The sequence below is a fragment of the Lepidothrix coronata genome, unplaced genomic scaffold (genome assembly GCF_001604755.1).
Source record: "Lepidothrix coronata isolate B3197 unplaced genomic scaffold, Lepidothrix_coronata-1.0 Scaffold109, whole genome shotgun sequence".
Classification (NCBI taxonomy): Eukaryota; Metazoa; Chordata; class Aves; order Passeriformes; family Pipridae; genus Lepidothrix; species Lepidothrix coronata.
The window spans coordinates 2,596,561-2,615,741 of NW_016690289.1; the positions used below are offsets into that span (position 1 = coordinate 2,596,561).

Here is a 19,181-nt window from a genome sequence, read left to right on the forward strand (position 1 = left end):
CAATACTTCAACATATTCTGTGACAGCTTCTGCTTTCATTCAGAGATCCCCATCTTCTCATCCCTTTGAGGCTCCTTTCACTTCATCACCTCTGGGATATACGTGAACAAGTAGTACAGAACAGACAGTACCTACAAAGTGAAGCACAACAACCTTCAGTAATTTTCTCCAGGAAAATGAAAGGGACCAGGCTAAAAGAAACTTGAAAAAATGAGACAGGTTCAGACAGCAACCATAGTCTTCTTCTGGTCAGCTGATTACAGGAGATACTAGTAATATAAATAGCACCTTCCCAGAAAATTAACAATGTATAAGGCACTGTTTTGCACAAGTCAGTAACAGCCTAAGACAGAGAGTTTTGCTGCCTCTTTTACACAAACTCCGCTTGAGGTGTTTCTGATCCCTTTCAGTCTGCCATTGGTATTTTTGATTTTTTTTTTTTCTCATTGTGCTCCATTTGTGCCTGTCTAACACATCTGAACCGATTCAGCTAACATTTTAGCACCTAGACAAGGCATAATCAAACACAGACCTACAGGGTCTTTCTAAATTTACCGAGGCCTGACTATCTGGCATCAATTCACTCAAAACCAAATTCATAATGACTAACATGAAACTAGAAAGCTGAGAAGACACAAATAATGTACAATCAGAGAAACTGAGTTCAAAATGCTGGCATGACACAGCTCAGCTGCAGTTTCCAAATAGTGACACTATTGTGACTTGCTGGGGCTCTCAGAGAGGATCCCTTCTTTCCTTCCAGCTTCTTTTGTATCCTCTATGCAGGAGTGGTGCTTGAGCAAATGAAGGTGGAAACACAATTGCATCCACTGGCTGCTTCCTACTGTCTCCGTAAAACGCAGGCAATTTCTCCACAGACTTTAAAGTGAGCGGCCAACCAAGTCCACAGGCACACAAAGAAGGAGAGAAAACAAGTCTCAGATATTATGAGGCTTTCTATTTCCAGAAAGGCAAGTGTTTAATCTATTTTTTGCATGCTTATTATACAAAAGAAGCAGATTTCAAATCTTGTACCACAGCAGGGTACTCAAATACCAAGACAGGTTTTTCTAGTACATAATGAAGAGAACTTGGATGGCACTTTAATTTGCTTCATTCTTTGTGTAAACATTCGGCTGTAAAGGGGCCAGTCTGCAGCAATTAATTACAAATGGACAAAACAGGTTGTTTCTTTAGGACAAGGTTCTTCGTACAGTTTATAAATCATTTATGTTTGGACCCTTTAATTCAAACATTGTCAGTAGAGTGTGACCCTACTACAGTGAGTATTGCCAGAAGTGACACTAAGGACACTCACCTTAGGATTCACTTTATTTGTTTACCTGAGGTGAGACAGAGGAGGACAAAGATTCTCTGTTGATAAGCTTGAGCTCTGCCTGTAGGATCCTGTGTCTTAAAACTCTGTGGTTCCTTTTTAGCTGCCATCTGAGGGCGAAGATAAAGCTTGACATTTGGCTTTAGGCTACAACAAACTTGGATTTTATTTGCTTAGTGTGGAAAGTACATTTAAGAGTTTGCTACATCTCTCATTTTCCTAACTCTACCCCATCTTTTGCTGAAACACTTTTCCAACAGAGACGTCCAAAGAAAGCAATATATTTATATGATTTAAAATTATTCTTAAACTATATATCACAACAATGGAATACTCATTTTCATAATTATTTTATTGTGTGCTCAATCTTCATGTAATAACAGCTCATTCTAAAATCAAATGCTGTGTCATACATTTCAAATTTTACAGATTATGTGATGGTAGTTCTGAAGGCATGCCAACCCTCTTCGTTTTTCGAAACATTGAAATTTTTTGCCATTTTTTAAAATAAAAAGAGAGGTAATATCACACTCCTCAGCTAAACTAGCTCTCAAAAGAACAAAGGTAAAAACAAAATCATTGTTATTTCTACTTATGCCTATTGCTTTGGTTTGATATATTACTGTTTTACATCATAAAATTTATTTTGCCAGTGAAATTAGAAAGAAAATAAATAGATAGAAAATAAATAATAAACAAAACCAATACATAAAAGCAAATGAAACAAATAAAAGAAATATTATGTAAATCAAATACTATTTTAAAGTTATGATAATACATGCTCCAATTCATCTTTGTGACCCTTTGCTGGGTGTACTATAGTATGTCCATGCCCTTCTTGCACTGAGGAGCCCAAAACCAGGCACAGCATACCAGATACTCTCAGGCACACGTTGTTGCTCTTGTGGATGGTCCTGTGCAGTGCTAATGGTTGGATTCAATGATCCTTATGAGTCCCTTCCAACTCAGCTTATTCTGTGATTCTGTGATCTGTCTTACCAGTGCTGATTACCTTCCTTAACCTGCTGGAAACAGCTTTCTTAATATAGCCTGTGTGACACAGGCACACTGTTGGCTCATTTCAAACTTCTTCTCCATCAGGATCCCCAGGCCTTTGTCTGCAGAGCTTCTCACCAGCCACTTGGCCCTGAGCTTATGCTGGTGCATAGGGTTGTTTCTCCTGCTGTCCAGGACTTTGTATTTCCTGTTGTTAAACTTCATAAGTCTATTCCTCGTCATGTGCAGGACTCAGCATTCTCCTTTGCTAAATTTCATGAGACTCCTTCTGGCTACATGATCCAGCCTGTCAGGCTGCCTGTAAAAGGCAACACATTCAGCTTGTTAGCTAACCACTAACCTCCCTGGCCTGGTTCTGCATTATCCATCAATGTGCTGAGAGTGCATTGCCCCATGTGCAGGTCATTCATGGTGGTAGCATGATCAGACCCAGTACTGGCCCCTGAGGCACACCACTAGTGGCTGGCCTCCAGGTGGGCTTTGTGCTCCTGCTGACAACAGTCTGAGCACAGCAGTTCAGCAAGTTTTCAATCCCTATACAACTGTCTATCCTTATACTTCATCAGCTTGTCCAAGAGGGATGTTATAGGAGGCAATGTTGAAAGCCTTTCTAAACTCAAGATAAACAACATCCACTGCTCTCCCCTCATCTGCCAAGCCAGTCTTCAAATTGTGTTAGGCTGTCAGACACTATTTCCCCTTCATAAATCTATGCTGACTACTCACTAACACCTTCAGAGTGTCATTATAGTCCTTTCGATGTTCGTAAGAACCCATATCTCTGCCTGTAACTGCAGTCACAGGTTCTCTGCTTCTTTCCAGTGTGATGTTTCCCTGTAAACTTTTTTAGATAATACGACAATTTGCAAATAAATCTGGGGATAAATAGGAATTTTTCAAGCAAGTATCCAATACAAGAAATAAGTTCGCAAGTGTTGATGTGCTGATAGCAGGCTGTCACATAATTTTTTGTCATACATCTTTTTCATCTTACTAGCAAAACAAGCTTTTATCCCTTCCATTGCAAAAACTTCACTTGTATTGATTCAATGTACTTACTATTTCCCCATTTGCAGTGGAGTAAAAGGGGCGATTTCTGAACCATTGTCCACACTCTCTTGTTAATGTTTTCTGTTTAGCAAGAGATGATAACAGTTGATTATTCTCCAACAAGTACTATTATTTAAGCAGAGAAAATGTATGATTAGGTGGTAATAACACAAGTACATATTAAGAATGGATGCTACAAAATTTAGAGTAATATTGAGAGAAAAGAGTCGGAAGTCAGGAGATACGATAGACACTAAGAAAAACTGTTCCCTAAGAATAAGCAATACTTTTAAGACAGATTCTTTGCATAAATCAAGTCATTGCAGAGATGTTTGAATATTAAAATTATAGAAGTTGAATAATATATAATGAGATCTTCAGTCATGAACCTTTCTTCTCATTGGTAAGACAAGAAAGAAAGCACACATAATAAGTACTGTAGACACACTGAAATATTACACTCTCATAAATTGCTTTACTTCTTTTTTACTAACTAAATAACATACCTAAAAAACACACATTTTCTTTATATTCAAAAATGTTTCAAAGGCTTAGAATTATGCTCTGTCTAAAATAGCACCTATACCCTGCCCAGTCTAATATACGCAAGGTTCATTCTGCATCCGGTCTTGTACAATTTTTACAGTATTTATTTCATGCCTGAGAAGAGGCAGAACACCACAAACTACAAGAAAGCATCTCCTCTCACCCTTTCTATTGATTTTATGTACGTTGTAGAGTAGATATGCCCACAGCAGTTCTGATCAAGGCCTGATCTAGAGAGCAATTGCTGCTTGCCTGCAAACCTTGAAATAAATCCATCCAGCAAAGAGGACAAAATTCCAAGAGGCTAAAAGAACATCTAATGGAAGTGAAACACTGCTTCATGTCATTTCAGTTCCAAAGGGAACCTGGAAGCCTTGCATTATTGCAGCCTGTGGGTGACCTACTGAGGGGTGAAGAGGCTGGTAGCCAAACCGGTCAGAAAGAAGGCAGAAAGATATTTAATATTCTTTGAAAACTTTATCAGTGTTGCCACATTTCCACAGGGTGTTTCTCCTTCAGTGCGTCAACACTCTGTGGTAGAAAAGTGTCTGTATGGAAAATTGCTGCTGATCCTAAGGCAGGTGACTCTGACTGCATTTAGATCTGCTCTTTTTCCCTGATGCTTGCTGATTTCAAAAGGGTTTGTTTGGGGTTCCCATTTTTATATGTACACAGTATTTTAACAGTATATAACTGTGATATATGTAAAATATATATTTTTTGCTATAGCTTTGCTATTTCATTTTTTTTTCCTTTGGGAAGGAGGTTTTTTGCTGTAGTCTGGGGGACTTGCCGGGGAACCAGGTCCAATCCAACACAGAGACCTCCAGAGAAGGAGGTTTTTCAACCAAGAATTCCCAACGCTACCTTACTCTTACTGTGGAAAAATTGCTGTTGGAAAGGGAACAACTAATTTAAACAGCTTTGAGTGGTTCTAGAAGAACATACTGTAAGATAATATCTTCTGAATGGTAAAGAAAAAGCCTCGCTATAAAGTAATATTTCACTGAACTGTAGCTACAAATATAAAATAATTACATTCAAATATAACATTAAATTAAATTAATTCATACTATTTTCTTTATAAAACGAAATCAAACTGATTTCACAGTTCACTCTGACTACAATTTAAAATAGTTATGTGTATTTCCTTTTGAAGTCAATGGAGCCTATTGTTTTCTGGTTAATACACACTTTTAGCAGAAATGTCATAAAAAATCTGCACTTATCCATTTAAATCTGAGAATATTTTTTCTAAGCTAAATTTGCTGTAGGTACAAATTAATCAGTCAGTGTTTCGATTTTATTATTTATCTGCATTAAAAACTCCCACGGCATGTAACTTGACTGTCTGACAGAAAAATAGGCTGTTCAGGCTAGATAAAGTAACATGGTACAAGGATAGAGATCATTATCTCAACCATTTTAAATTGAATAGTGCTAACATTTAGCATGCAAGCTGAAAAAACAAAGACCTGACTGCCAATATTTGTTAATCATTTTAACTCACTAAATCCCTTGTGCATTGGGAGAAATACAGAACAAAATTAAAGTGCACATTTAAACGTACAATAATTTAAAGACCAAGGGGTGAACTTGCAAAAAAGGACTATGAACTATATTTCTATGTAACTCGTAATGGAAATGGACTCCAAGAGTAAAAGAATAAAAAGGACTTGATAAGAAAAGCAGGTCCTGTAGTTGTTGAAAACCAGCAATGCTTCTTATTTCCTCTCTTCGGGAGTTAGACCCTTGAAAACCCTGACAGAATTGTGTCAGTCAGGCTTGACCAGTTCCCCCTCGGCAGTGATAACAGCTGATAAGAAATATGCTCAGTCATACATATTCTCTCTACACCTACATTAACTTTTAAAGCATATGAATGTGTACAGATAACTGCTTTGGATTTAGCCCTACATGTTTAGGCATGAGTACTTCAGAGAATAATCAAAGGGTTTAGGTTGAAAGGAACTATGACTGTCATTTAAGCCCTTCCTCTGAGGCTAACTTCAAAAACTAGATTAGGTTGCTTAAGGTTCAATTCAGGCGTATTCCAGGAATCGCTAACAACAGAGATTCCACCCCTTCTCTCACACCTGATTCAATGCAGCATTTGAGGTGCACCACACACAGTAACAGTTTTTCTTGCCCACACAGAATCACAGAATGCGGCTGTAACAGATCTTTGTCCACTAGCTTGCAAACTTCTCTCACACCAGCATTTCATAGTTCTGATTGAATATAATGTTCCAGAAAAGCAAGAGAAACAGCAGCACTTGAGACAGTGAAATGGAAATTTGGAAAATTATACATAAGAACCATGACCTCTCTCATGCAGAGTAAGTTTTAGCCTGTGCCCAAGGAGTACGTCCAACTGGAAACTATACAGAATTCAAAGCATAGAATGGTTTAGATTTGAAGGGATCTTAAACATCATCTAATTCCAACTTCCCCACCATGGACAGGAATACCTTCCACTAGACCAAGTTGTTCCAAGCCCCATACCTCCTGGGCCTTGAACACTTCCAGGGATGGGGCATCCGCAGCTTCTCTGGGCAACATGTTCCAGCGCCTCACCACCCTCACAGTAAAGAATTTCTTCCTAATACCTAATCTAAATCCACACTCTTTCAGTTTAAAGTCATTGTCTCTTGTCCTGCCACTACATTCCCTTGTAAAACATCCTTCTCCAGCTTTCTTGTAGACCCCTGCAGGTACTGGAAGGCTGCTATAAGGTGTATCTTAGAGCCTTCTCGTCTCCATGCTGAACAATCCCAACTCTCTCAGCCTGTCTTCATAGAACAGGTGCTCCATCCCTCTGATCACCTTTGTGACCTTCCTCTTTACTTGGTCCAACAGGTCAATGTCCTTCCTGTGCTGAGGACCCCAGAGCTGGGTGCAGCACTCCAGGTGAGGTCTCACTAGAGCAGAGTAGAGGGGCTGAATCACCACCTTTGATCTGCTGGCCACACTGCTTTTGATGCAGCCCAGGACACATTTGGCTTTCTGGGCTGTGAGCGCACATTAATGGCTCATGTTGAGCTTCTTATCCACCAGCACACCCAAGTCCTTCTCTTGAGGGCTGCTCTTTTAATTAACTTTCTCTGCCCAGGCTGTATTTGTGCTTAAAACTGATTTGTGATAAAACTGATGGTTTTCAGCAAGAATAAATCTGTATGATCCAGCAAAGCATAGCTGCAGACACCCAAGCAGCGTATCTCAGACATTTCATTGCAAATATGAGCTGATATCTCTCCTGCAGGGCAAGATTCATCTATGTAGTGCCATGCTTGAGCTCAGATAACACTATATTTTTTGGCAGCTTAGTCAGCCCGGTAGCCCAACACTGCACAACTGAACATATCTACCTGTGGTGCAAAAAGACATCTCATGTTGATAGTCCAGTCTATGTGAAACAGGAGATCACAGTTCAAATGAAGCCCCAGGAATACAAGGGGCATCAAAATAAGAAAATGGACAGGACTGCTGACGGGATGAAGAAGAAAAAGATCTGGGCCTCAAGCCCATGACTATCACCCCTAGACCCATATAGCCATGCTTGATATGTTCCAGATATGCCCCGGCAGCATCACTGGTGACCTCATGGGACAACAGCAGGAATTAATAGTCTGAGGACTGGATAAGCCTTGGGAGTCTCTTCACACTCTCCTGAACTGGAGCTCCTGACAAGCAGCAAACTGACCCAAGGGGCATGTCAAGTCTGCAATTGGGGTCCTTCATTCATTTCAGTAAAGACTGTTCCTCCCACTTGCCACTTTCTCCTGGTGCTGCCACATGTCTGAGGTTCAGCTGATTTGGATGCTTCATTAGACAGAGGTCCCAGCCCCTTGTCTGCTACCAGAGCTCTGAATTGATCCAATGCTGCAAATCTTCAGGTGGAATAGGAGCCTTCCCCTGGTGCCACAAATCACAGCTGGCTTTAGCCACTCTGGGAGTCTTCACTTCCAAATCTGATAGGTAAAATCTCTGCCAGTCTCTCCTTCAGTGCAGCAGGGAAGTTGGGCTCTTGAGCCTCTGGAGTTTCAGAGGTCTCATTAATCTCTTTCTCCTCACTTTCGATGCTGCATGCTCTTATGTTTGTTCTCTATGATGCTGCATCCGCAACAAGTGCACATCTCCTACCCCCTTTGAGACTGTCTCTCACTGCCCAGGCCCAGTGAGGGGCCCCAGATATGCCCTGCAGCCTGAGACCTGCAGAGAAGCATCCTCCTTCCAGAGGAAAGTAAAAACACCGATCTGTATATGTAAGCTTTAGTGGTTATTCCAGCATTTTGTAACTGATACTTCAATTTAGAGAACAAATTAACTGCAACTTTTTTGCCACTACAGAGAAGCTTTTGTGGTCAGGAGGATCAGTGCAGGGATAAAGTAAGATACCTTCCCAGGATAGAAAAGGAGCACCCAGATGGGTGAAGCAATAATCCCGTGCCAGTTTCCATCCCAGACCTGAAGGAATTGGTCAATAACCTCCACTTGACAACAACATTCAACTTAAATTTTCCTTCATTATATTGTAAAGATTTCCAGTCACTTTGCAAGCAGAAAGGCTGTTTCATGCAGACTTTGCAAAATAACCCGAAAACAATAAATAGAGATTATACTGCAATAAGTTTGCAGATGGCATGGAATTGGGCTCGTTATTAACTGAGAGCATGATATGCTGAGTTAAATATTGGAAAATTCTCCCTTTCTGGAGAAAACTGAACAAACAGAATGAAATGTTGTGATGGAGCAATCTCCCCTTGAGTAATATGTGGTTATCTATGGCTGCAGCAAGAACAGACACAACATCTATCAGATTTGTCAATTCAGTAGAGCTGATAACACAGAATACTAAACCTAAACACACTTATCGTAAAGGCTGCTGATAATCACTGAGAGCAGCAAGTTCACACTTGAGATCAGTACAAAACAGTAGGCTTATCACAAAATTTTAATCCAGAAAATTGGCTGGTAAATTCTTGTTAAACAAAAGAGGAAATTCCCATAATCCATTCCTGTAAATTAGTATCTGCAATCTATATCACAAACATCAATGTAATATTGTCATTGCAGTAATCACCTAAAAATTGTCTTTGAAGATGTCTTAAGACCACTCCAAACCACACCTGTAAAAACTTTCCTTCTTGGATATCTTATTATTTACTTTACTCAGTTCTCATGTTTCTCTGCAGTATGTAAAAATTCTGAAATCAAAAAGATATCACAAGTTGAAAGCACACAGTCCGTATTATTCCATTGCTAGGAGTATGATAATGCAAAATTGAAAGATGTTTTTTGATGAATTATCATATGCATGGTTAGCATGGAAATGGAAGAAGTAGCAGACTGTCAGCACGTGGGCAATCAGATTTGTTACAGCTGTTTGTGTCCAAAGATTTCCTGAAGAGCTGTTTTGTGAAATGGGCCTGACTCAGGTGGCACACAGTTGCCAATATGTCTTACCAAAGAGAAGAGAAAAAAGTTCTGCTTTACCTCTAGAACATAAGTTAAGTGATATGAACAAGACAGTCTTCAAATAGTAATTCTAAGTAGCAGAAAACTCCTAGAAGCAATGACAAGCTTAAGACTTACAGGCTGAAGCCTTGACCTTCGAGTAGAAATTAGGACTCAGGTGGGATATTATTTAAACACTTGCCTTTGTTCACTGATCCTCTGAGGGAAAGAAAAACTGCAGGAGATGCTACTTTTCATAACATACTTGACTTTTCACTAAATAGTATGACTGAATGTCTAAGAGGGCCTTTTTCACATTGAGACTGCTAAAGTGAAGATAGCCATTTCAAGGACTCTGAAGTTTCAAGGCTTTTCATGAAGTACTTGAGGGAATATTCAAGAACAACAGAGGTCTCAAAGCTTGAAGCTTTGAGTCAATTAGCAAAACCAGCTTCTTTCAGAATCACACTGCAACATAAAAGGTGAATGGTTTCATCTCCCATTCAGTTGCAGCTTTTATATTTAATCGATGGGAAATGTTATTACTTAATTTATCAGGTTTTGCACATAAAATGTTACACAGATTAACTTGAGTTGTACGTTGCTAATACTACAACTGTGTGCAGAGTATTTCTCTATTTCTAGTATTTCTCACATATTGACAGATCAAAATGCACTGGCTCAAATAGGGTCTGAAAAACATAGTGAGAAAATAAGAAAGGGGGAAATGTCATTTATGAATACATTTGCCATAAAAAATAAAAACAATTGAGAAACACCAAACAAATACATACAAAGTTGATGGATGTCTTCAGGTTATTTAGTGCCAAGACTCAAATTTTGAATTTTAGCTAGTTTTGCTGCATTTTAAAGATGTGCAATCATTTCATTACAATACAGGCAGAGAAATATTTAGCCCTTCCTACCCTCAGAAAACTCAATTTTTTTTCCCATGTATTAAGTATGTTTTTTTTCTAATTCAAAAGGTGAATGAAAGCAGCATTATAAGCTTTACCACAAGAATTATGCTTAATACCTTCAAATCTAGATTTTTGTAAACAAGGGAGAACACCTAATTTCCCAAGTCATATTTAAATAAGTTTGGATTATGTGAATGCTTCTGAGTTTTAAGGGTAATTTTTCTTCAGGGTCTCAGCCCAATCTCCTACATTTCAAGGAACCAAGTATGTAACTTTCAAAAAAAAAGATACATGCATATAAAATTTCTCCCTGCTCGATGTTGAAACCTACAGAATCCTACACTGTACAAAACTATTATCATGAACTTGATTTAAGTATCTGCAGAGATATAAGCCTTAACAATACTTGGTAATAAAATAGATTGATCTATTTAGAGGTAATAAAACTAGAATACATTTTAAATACTGGAATTTTCTTTCCCAGCTCTCAAACTACATGTAGTGAAGAAGGTACTTCTTTCTGTAAACTACCCATAGATTTTCTGACATCACCAATTGCTTCTTCTTGTATCATCCAAAACCATAGCTGAGGAGATAATGGGATCCACTGTAAGTGGGTATTTTCATTTGGTTTCTTTTTTTTGTTGGATTGTTTTCTTTTGGTTTTTTTAGTCACAATTAGAAAGCATCTGATTTTTCCATATGTCCAAAGAAAAAGGACTAACAACTAGTCCTCTGATGCTCTTCTGCAGAAATTTCTTCCACAAGACAGTGGTTGATTTTGACGTCTTTGCTTGCAAAAGACTTCAGTCCTGTTAAGAGCAAAGACAGAGCTCTAAAAATGTTACTGAAGACAGACAGAATAGCCATGTAAAACCAGGGAAGAGGATTCAGACAACAATCTGATGCAGACTACCCTTCTTCTTTACTCAAAAAGTGGAAATAGACATTGTAGGTGATTTTGTGCTCTCCTATGTGAGAACAGGAGAGGTCACCATGGGTTTTGTTTGCCAAATGAAGGTGAATGACTGATGGCTGCCTTATTTCCCCCTCTATCTCTGAAGTAATCTCACTGAAAATGATGATCTTGCAGAGTGAAAGGGCTGCACCCTTGTATTCATCTTAGATGGATCAGGGCAGATTAGTTGAGCACTGAAGGAGCTCCAAGCACCTGCACCATAACTTTGTGCAATAGCAGGGCTGGCTCTGATAGAGGTCTCTTGGCCAGCTTGGGCAGTCTGGGAGAAAATCAAACTACAGGTCCTTAAGTCCCTCATGCTGAAGCCTGAACAAGCAACATTTTTGTTTTTGAAGAATTAATACAAGCTCACTTAGTCTGTACCTCAGAGATTTGATTTTTGCATGTATGTTTTTAAGTTGCTATAGCTAATAGGCTCCTCCTATCTGGGATCCAGACAAGAACTTCATGGATTAATAATGTTAACAGGGAAGTACTGTTGTAAAGTAAAAATTATACCATCCTTCAGGTCCAAGGAAATGAAGAATTCCCATAACTGGGAAACCTGTTTAGCTATTTTTCTCTCAAAATAAGAAAAAAAAATAGGTCAAATAAAATAGAGAATATCTGGTATTTCACCATTAGTATTTTCCAGTTTCCCTAGTAAAATGGTTCAAATTACAACCCTCAAGGGCCTTAATGAAATCAACACTTTCTTTGCTTTTGGAGGTAAGGGAGAAACCTCCCCAAAGTAGAATCTGAGGATACTTTACTTCAATAACAAGATGAATATTCAGTCTTTTCTTTGTTACCTGTGATCTGGAGAACTGATCCAGGGTGACGACCAGCCTTGCCTCCAGCAGTGCCTGCTGCAATGGCAGCACCCCAGAGCTGCTTGCCTTCATTCAAAAATAAGCAGAAGCTCAGAAATGAAACACAAGTTATTAGTAATTTATTCAATTTCATATCTCACTTTTTTCCTCTTTTTTTTATTTTTTTTTTTTTTATTTCACAAAGATTAAAACAAAAACATTGAAAAATCAGGTTGTTGAAGCCAAGTTGGCTTTCTCATTTAAAGAAAATTACGTTATACTACCTTACTTTATTAGATGGGTTTTACCCAACCTGCTATGCATCCTTAATGACTGGATTCAGAAAACCAAAGCAACACAAACACACATACAAAATCCTTTTCATTGGCTCTCACCAAAGAATCAATAAATGTAGATAAATAGTCTTAAATTTGAATGTTCAACTGCTTTTGTGCAGCAAGTACATACTTACAACAAGTATCATGCCAGGTTGTTTTGCCTCAGTACAATCCTGCAAACATATATCAACTGATACAGATAGTCTGTAGCCATCTAATGGCACTCAGGAGGCATTATAAAATTGTATCAAAGTTGATTTGTTCCTGTAGTTTGGAATTCCCCACAGGAATTCCCTTCCTTTCTGGGAAGAAACAATGTTTGGCTTAGCTAGTAGCATATCCACATTCTTCAGCAAACCATTTTCCTCATAAAGAGAGAAAAATCATAGCTAATTCCATCAATTAATATAATGATGGGGATCCAAAGTCGCCTCCATTGTACTGTATTGTTCTCACATCACATTTCATTACAAACTATCATTAGATGCAGATTTATTAACATATCCCAATTCATACATTATCATAGGAAACAGACATGGACACTCACATGAACATATATTGTGATAAAACAATTATCTTCATTCCCATCTTCAGGTGAACTGAACACCTTTTCAGAGAGTGAACAGTGACACTGATCAGTTGGTCAATTATGTCTTGTCATTCAAGAGACAGTATCTCCTGACAGTAGAGTTCTGAAAAGCTCTCTGGCTTTGTCCTTTCCTTTCTTACCATAATGTACCGTGCTACCCTGCCAAGCCCACAAAGTTGGTTGCCATTATGCTGCATACTTCTACCCATGTATAACAAAAGGGAGGGTCCCTACTTCAGGTGGTTGCCCTGGTATTTAGACCTAAAATTTTGACCATGCAACATATGCCATGCTTGTAGGCTCATAAGATAATTTAAATTGGAAAGGATCTCAGCAGGTTTCTAGCCAAACTTCCAAGTCAAAGCAGGGACAGTTACAGGTCAGGCCTTTATCCTGTCCAAACTTGAAATAAACCAAGGAATGAAGACTGTTTCTCTCTGGGCAACCCGATCCACCACATGACACCACTCACAATGAAAAAACCCTTTCCTTATATTCTTCCTGAACCTTTTTTGTTTTCACTTATACCCCTTGTATTTTCCTCCCATTATGCAACACCACTTTGAAACAGCTAGATCCATCTTTTGCTGAGTCATGAGACAGCTGCTACAAGTGCTGAATGGAGGGGAATAATTGCTTCCCTCAACCTGGCTGATAACACAAACCAGGTAAGTGTTGGGCCTTCTCTTCTACCAGGGCACACTGCTATCTTATATTTAGCTTGGATCTTTGCACCATTGTTTTGTGGGGAGTTTTATCCACTTCTTTCCTTCACTTGTTTAGCTGTTTATCTCGACTGATGAGTTTTTTCACTTTTTTGTTCCTCATATTCTTTCTCCGCTCCTGCTGGGGAAGAAGGATTGTTTGGTGCTTAGTAGATGACCAGGGTTAACCCTGGTCATATTATGGACAACAGTGCCAAAAGCCTTGCTGAAGTTAAGGGTAAACAACATCCACTGCTGTCTACTTATCCACAAATTCACTTACGTTATTCTAGAAGGAACTTGCATTGGTGAAGTATGATATACTTTTGTTAACTCCATGCTGACTTTCCCAATCAACTTCTGTAGGAACTTTCTGTGGAAATGTATTCCAAGGAGACTTGGTCCATGATTTTTCCAGAGAACAAAGAGTGGTTAATCAGTCTGCCACTTCTGTAGTTGTTCTTTTAGTCTGCATTGAAGCCAGTGCAATGTTTGCTATCCTTCAGTGACTGGGGATCTTCTCCACTCAACACGTGAAAGATGACAGAGAGTAGCCTCACTATGACAAATTCTCTCAGCACTTTTGGATGCAGCCTGTACAGATTTCTGGTCTTGGATGATTTGAACTCTCAAGTAATTCCTGACCTGATCTACATTCATGGCTGGTAGTTCCTTCTCTTTAAGGAGAGAGGCCTGGAAGACACTGTTGGTGAAGACTGAGGTAAAGTAGCAACTGAATATGTAAACCCTCTGTGTTTCAAATGGCAACAGAACATCTGCTCTACTCAGAAATGGGCCACATTTTCCTTGCTCTACAATTGTTCATAATTTAGAGTTTTCCTGACAGCCTCAACATCCCTTGCAAGTGTTAATTCCTGATGACCTTTGACTTTCTGTGTAGAATTCTTACATGAATGGGCAAGGTCTCTAAAATCCACCTTTGTTGTTTGTTCTTGCTGAAAAACAAATCTAACACATATTTAAATACTAAAGCAATAAGAAAGAGAGGGTGGGAAAGGAAAGAGAATAAAAGATAACCACATAAACTCAAATGCTAAAGTGCTAAGGATAGGGTCAATTTTCTACATGCATCCAAGACAATTAGAAATTTAAATAATTGAGCTCACTTGAAAAATCCTTCCAAGATCTGGTATGTGTCTGTCTTTAGGAAAGCAGAAAGACCAGTGTTCATAAAGGTTTCCCTAAACTAAAGCCCAGCCAGGCCCAGAATTCCAGCTCCCAAACTCTTTCACTGCCTGGCTTCTGAGTAATTTTTGCCAAAAAATGCAAACGCTACAGTTAAGCCATACTAAGAAGCACAGATCCAAACTTCGAACAAAACCATGAGTTTTGAAAAGTAAGTTGCTGCTCTAAAATATTTTCAAAATCATTGATGGTTTGGTTGGAGGGGTTTTTTTACATCTTATTACAAAAGATAGCTTTTTTAAAAAAAAATTAAACAGAGCATCAAGACTGATGAATCTCCTTTATAAGATGTGACTTTGTGGCTGTGCTAGGAATTTGCCTTACCTTCTGCTGGAGACCAAATCTCCCATAGGTCAGTAAAAAAGATTTCTGCTACGAGAGTTTTAAGAAGATATTTAATGCCTCAGTCAAAATATATCATAAATCAAGAAGTCTATCTGTCATTGCTTCTGAAATGAAGCTAATTCTACCAGCCAAAAATGATAAATAGAAGTGCTTGAGGTTAAATTTTTTAAACAGTCTCTAGACTTTGCAATCATTTTCAGCTCTTTTAAAACTGTTCTGACCTTAAATCAATGGACAGTCTCATTTTGCTTTCTCTCCTACTGCCTTCTTTTAAAATGATCTTTTATTTACTTCTGGATGTGATACTTTAGACTCTCCTTACAAAGGTCATCAAAGTGAGTATCTCTTTATACACACTCCGCTTGTCTCTGTATAGTACAGATACTATTGAGACATGTCCACATGAGCAGAAACAGTACAAAGAAAACAACCACAAAAATAAAGAGAAAAACTAGCTATAGCTTCTGTGTTCTTTCTCTCGTCCAATCAGTGAAAGAAAAAAAAAGAAAAAAAAAGAGTGGACAAGTATATAGTTAAAGGCAGATAAGTGCAACAGACCGAATGCAAAAATTTGCAGAAACCGCATGTCAGGTACTAGCTAGACTAGAATGCAAACAACAGTGGATCACAGCAATAATTATTCCTTGTGGCACAATGAGGATGGGACACTGCAAATAACGTGTTTGATCATCTGTAATAAAGACACAATGGATTTCTTTAAGGCTTCATCCTTAACATTCTGATTTTTTTCCCTGATGATTGCACAACAGACTTGGGTTACAGAGAGATTGTGCCATCCACCTGCAATCCGATGTCCAAGCAGAAATTTCTGCTGATTGACAGCATTATTTGCTCAGCAGTTCCATCCCTGTTCACTTTTGATATTAATATTTTGCCTTATTTTGAATAACGATTTCCTCTAAAGCAACTAGAATTTTTCTCCCTAGTAAATCTGTGCTATCCTTAGTTTTTTCTTTCTACAGGATAACATCAGACAGCTTCTTTTAACATCACACAGGCTGCTGTTTCCAAAAGCATTTTGCCCTTTTCATCCTTCCACACTTCAAGGAAAGTAGCTTTTATAAACACCATCAAAATTATTCTCTGGTGCTGCAGCTGGTCATGGTCCTGGCAGTGAGTGATCAGTGATGCAGCCTTCATGTAACAGGGCAAGAGGGGAGCAGGAAGCTACTGTTCATATACTCAGGAGTATGCAACATGGGGACACACTTATTCTCCTTAAGAGGTCAAAGAAATTACTGAAGGCAGATGCACATGCCACTGTGCAAAACACTAGCTCACCAGGGACGTTAGTTGGCCAGGAAACACTCATCCTTCAAAGCAGGTGATTGATTGACTGTGTTAGTTCAGCACATTTCCCATATTGCTGACTTTGGTGGAATTTTTATCTAACTTCAACCACAAACTAAAGCTGACTGCAAGACAGCAGCTGACAGCAGTGAAAGCATTCTCTGCATCCTCAGAAGTGCACCTGTGGCAGAACTGTCTTCATTGTATTCCTCTGCTACAGTTTGCTAGCGGAGATAAACTGGGCAGTCTGTCTCAGGAAAGCCACTGTGTTTACTGCTCTGAAAGATGCAAGCAATGAATCACAGGCATCCTGTCAAGGAATCTTCTCAACCCTAGAATGAAGGAGACAAAAATGTGAGACTGAAAATCAGGTATACTGAAAACCAATACTCTTCAGATACGTTATACCTACTTTAATGATCCTTCTCCTTTCTTAAAAAAAAAGGCTGACTGATATGCCATGGGCCAATTCACAGCAAGAGAAATCTTTGTATGCTACACTGATCATTGATTGCTTATTTGCTGGTTTGCCTGAGGATGATTTCCACACACCCCATCTGGGTGATGACAAGAAAGAGGATCAACACACGTTTTTCTGTCTTCTTACCCATGACCAGTGCTGGAGGCATGTATATCTTGCACATATGTTTCTTCTTTCCCTTGACAGGAGATTTTTTTGAACTAGAATTAAATAAATGCAGAGGAAGACATGAATATCTGCATCATATCCACTAGGAGTTTACCAGTATCAGTGCTAGAAAAAAGAATAATATTTCCATATATTTCTCTATTCTGAATGGTCTGTCAGAGAAAAAGAAAGGCATATCCTCTGCAGAGGACAACCCAAAATCTTCAGAAAGTCCATGGTATAAATTCAGAGACAAAAAAATTAAATCAAATAATTAAAGAAAAAAAAAAGTTCTTCCATTGCTGCCTCTTGGCTTCTTTACACTTTATTGCAACAGAAGTTTCAAAAAAGAAAGACAGAATTCCAACCTCGATGCTGCTATTGGAATTACTGCCATAAAACAGAAAAATGCATGGAAAACAAAATATGTGCATAACTACAGGGAGTTGCTAATTACAGAATTACAGAATCAATTAGGTTGGAAAAGACCTCTGAGATCACTGAGTCCAACTTATGACCAAACACTGCCTTGTCAACTAGACCATGGCTCTGAATGCCATGTCCAGTCTTTCCTTAAACATCTCCAGAGACAGTGACCCTACCACCTCCCTGGGCAGCCCACTGCAATGCCCAGTTACTCTCTCTGTGAAGAACTTCCTAATGTCTAGCCTAAACCTCCCCTGGAGCAGCTTAAGACCATATCCTCTCATCCTGTTGTTGGTTGTCTAGGAGAAGAGACTGACTCCCACCTGGCCACAACATCCTTTCATGTAGTTGTAGACAGTGATAAGGTCACCTCTGAGCCTTCTTCAGGGGGGTAGAATCACCTTTGGATGTTCAAAGCAACTAGCTAGAAGGTAGGATAGCTTCTAGCATGAGAAATACAGCCACAAAAATGTGCAGAGGAGAGAGGAGAGGCTGTCAGAGGAATATATGCAACTGCAAAAGAAGACAAGCCGATGACAGAAGTGTATACCTGAAGGTGCAAGAACAAAGAAGCAAGAAAGAAAATAAGAAATTAGGAGAAATTAGCTAAATCTTTTTGAAGATTCCACATGTTTACATGGTAGAAAAAGATCTCTTTAGTGCAGCTTTTTACACAATTAATGGTGGGAGTTGACACTGAGGTATCTGACATGAGATAAATTGTTAAATTGTAATACTATATGACATTTGAAAAACCTTGATTTACAGTGGCTCACATGTATACTCAGAACTATGTAGAATGTGAAAACTAGTTATTTAAAAAGAATTATATATTTTTGGCGATTTTATAGATTTTAATTAGAAAGTAATTTAAAGCAACTGTGTTGCTCCAAGTAACCACAACTCATCGTTGAGAGGAGTGAGAACTTCATGGAGGTCTTTGGCAAAATGAACCAGAAGTCCTATGAGTAATTTAACTGCTATGTTATTGTATATGATAAAACATGTTGCACATACAAGGTAATGACAAATAACTTGTAAAACAGTTAATTTTTCTATTTAGCCATCGCCAGGTCTTAAATAAAAGAATTTACAGAGTCCCTCATTGATAAGAGCACATGGATTCAATATCTGTGTCTCACTTATTTCAAAGTATAGTGTTGTGGGATAGTCATGGTTGGTTTAACCATACACTAACATGTAATTTCTACTTGAAACTTTCAGAGTTGTCTACCCTGCACATCAACATTGCAAGTAATATTAACCATTCTCTTATGCATTAGAAATTTAATTATAAGTGATCATCTGAAACTCACAATTACCTGGATCTCTGACCAGATCAAAACTGACTATCCTCCAGTTCTGCAGAGTCTGAAAAATAGCAATGTAATATTTCTTTGCACAAGGCCAACTATAAAAATATAAAACAAAATTTGTTTTATTTGGCTGGCCGGCATGTAGACTTTGTCTTTCTGAAGCCTGCATACATCCTTTTTTGCAGCCTGACTCACAGTAAGTCAACCAGTTTGTTTTTAATT

The 19,181-nt window shown here is 38.6% G+C and overlaps 1 long non-coding RNA gene across 2 annotated transcripts; it reads right to left on the minus strand.

The window, feature by feature from the left end:
- Positions 1 to 773: 773 nt before the first annotated feature.
- On the minus strand, positions 774 to 4,587 carry LOC108501844. Of its 2 annotated transcripts, XR_001876292.1 has the most exons (4): positions 4,135 to 4,587; positions 3,413 to 3,484; positions 1,344 to 2,651; positions 774 to 879 (listed from the first exon to the last, which is right to left on the minus strand). It is a non-coding gene; the product is annotated as an uncharacterized LOC108501844 (long non-coding RNA). The 2 variants fall into 2 exon arrangements; XR_001876291.1 differs by having other exon boundaries at positions 3,413 to 4,587.
- Between the last annotated feature and the right edge of the window lie 14,594 nt (positions 4,588 to 19,181).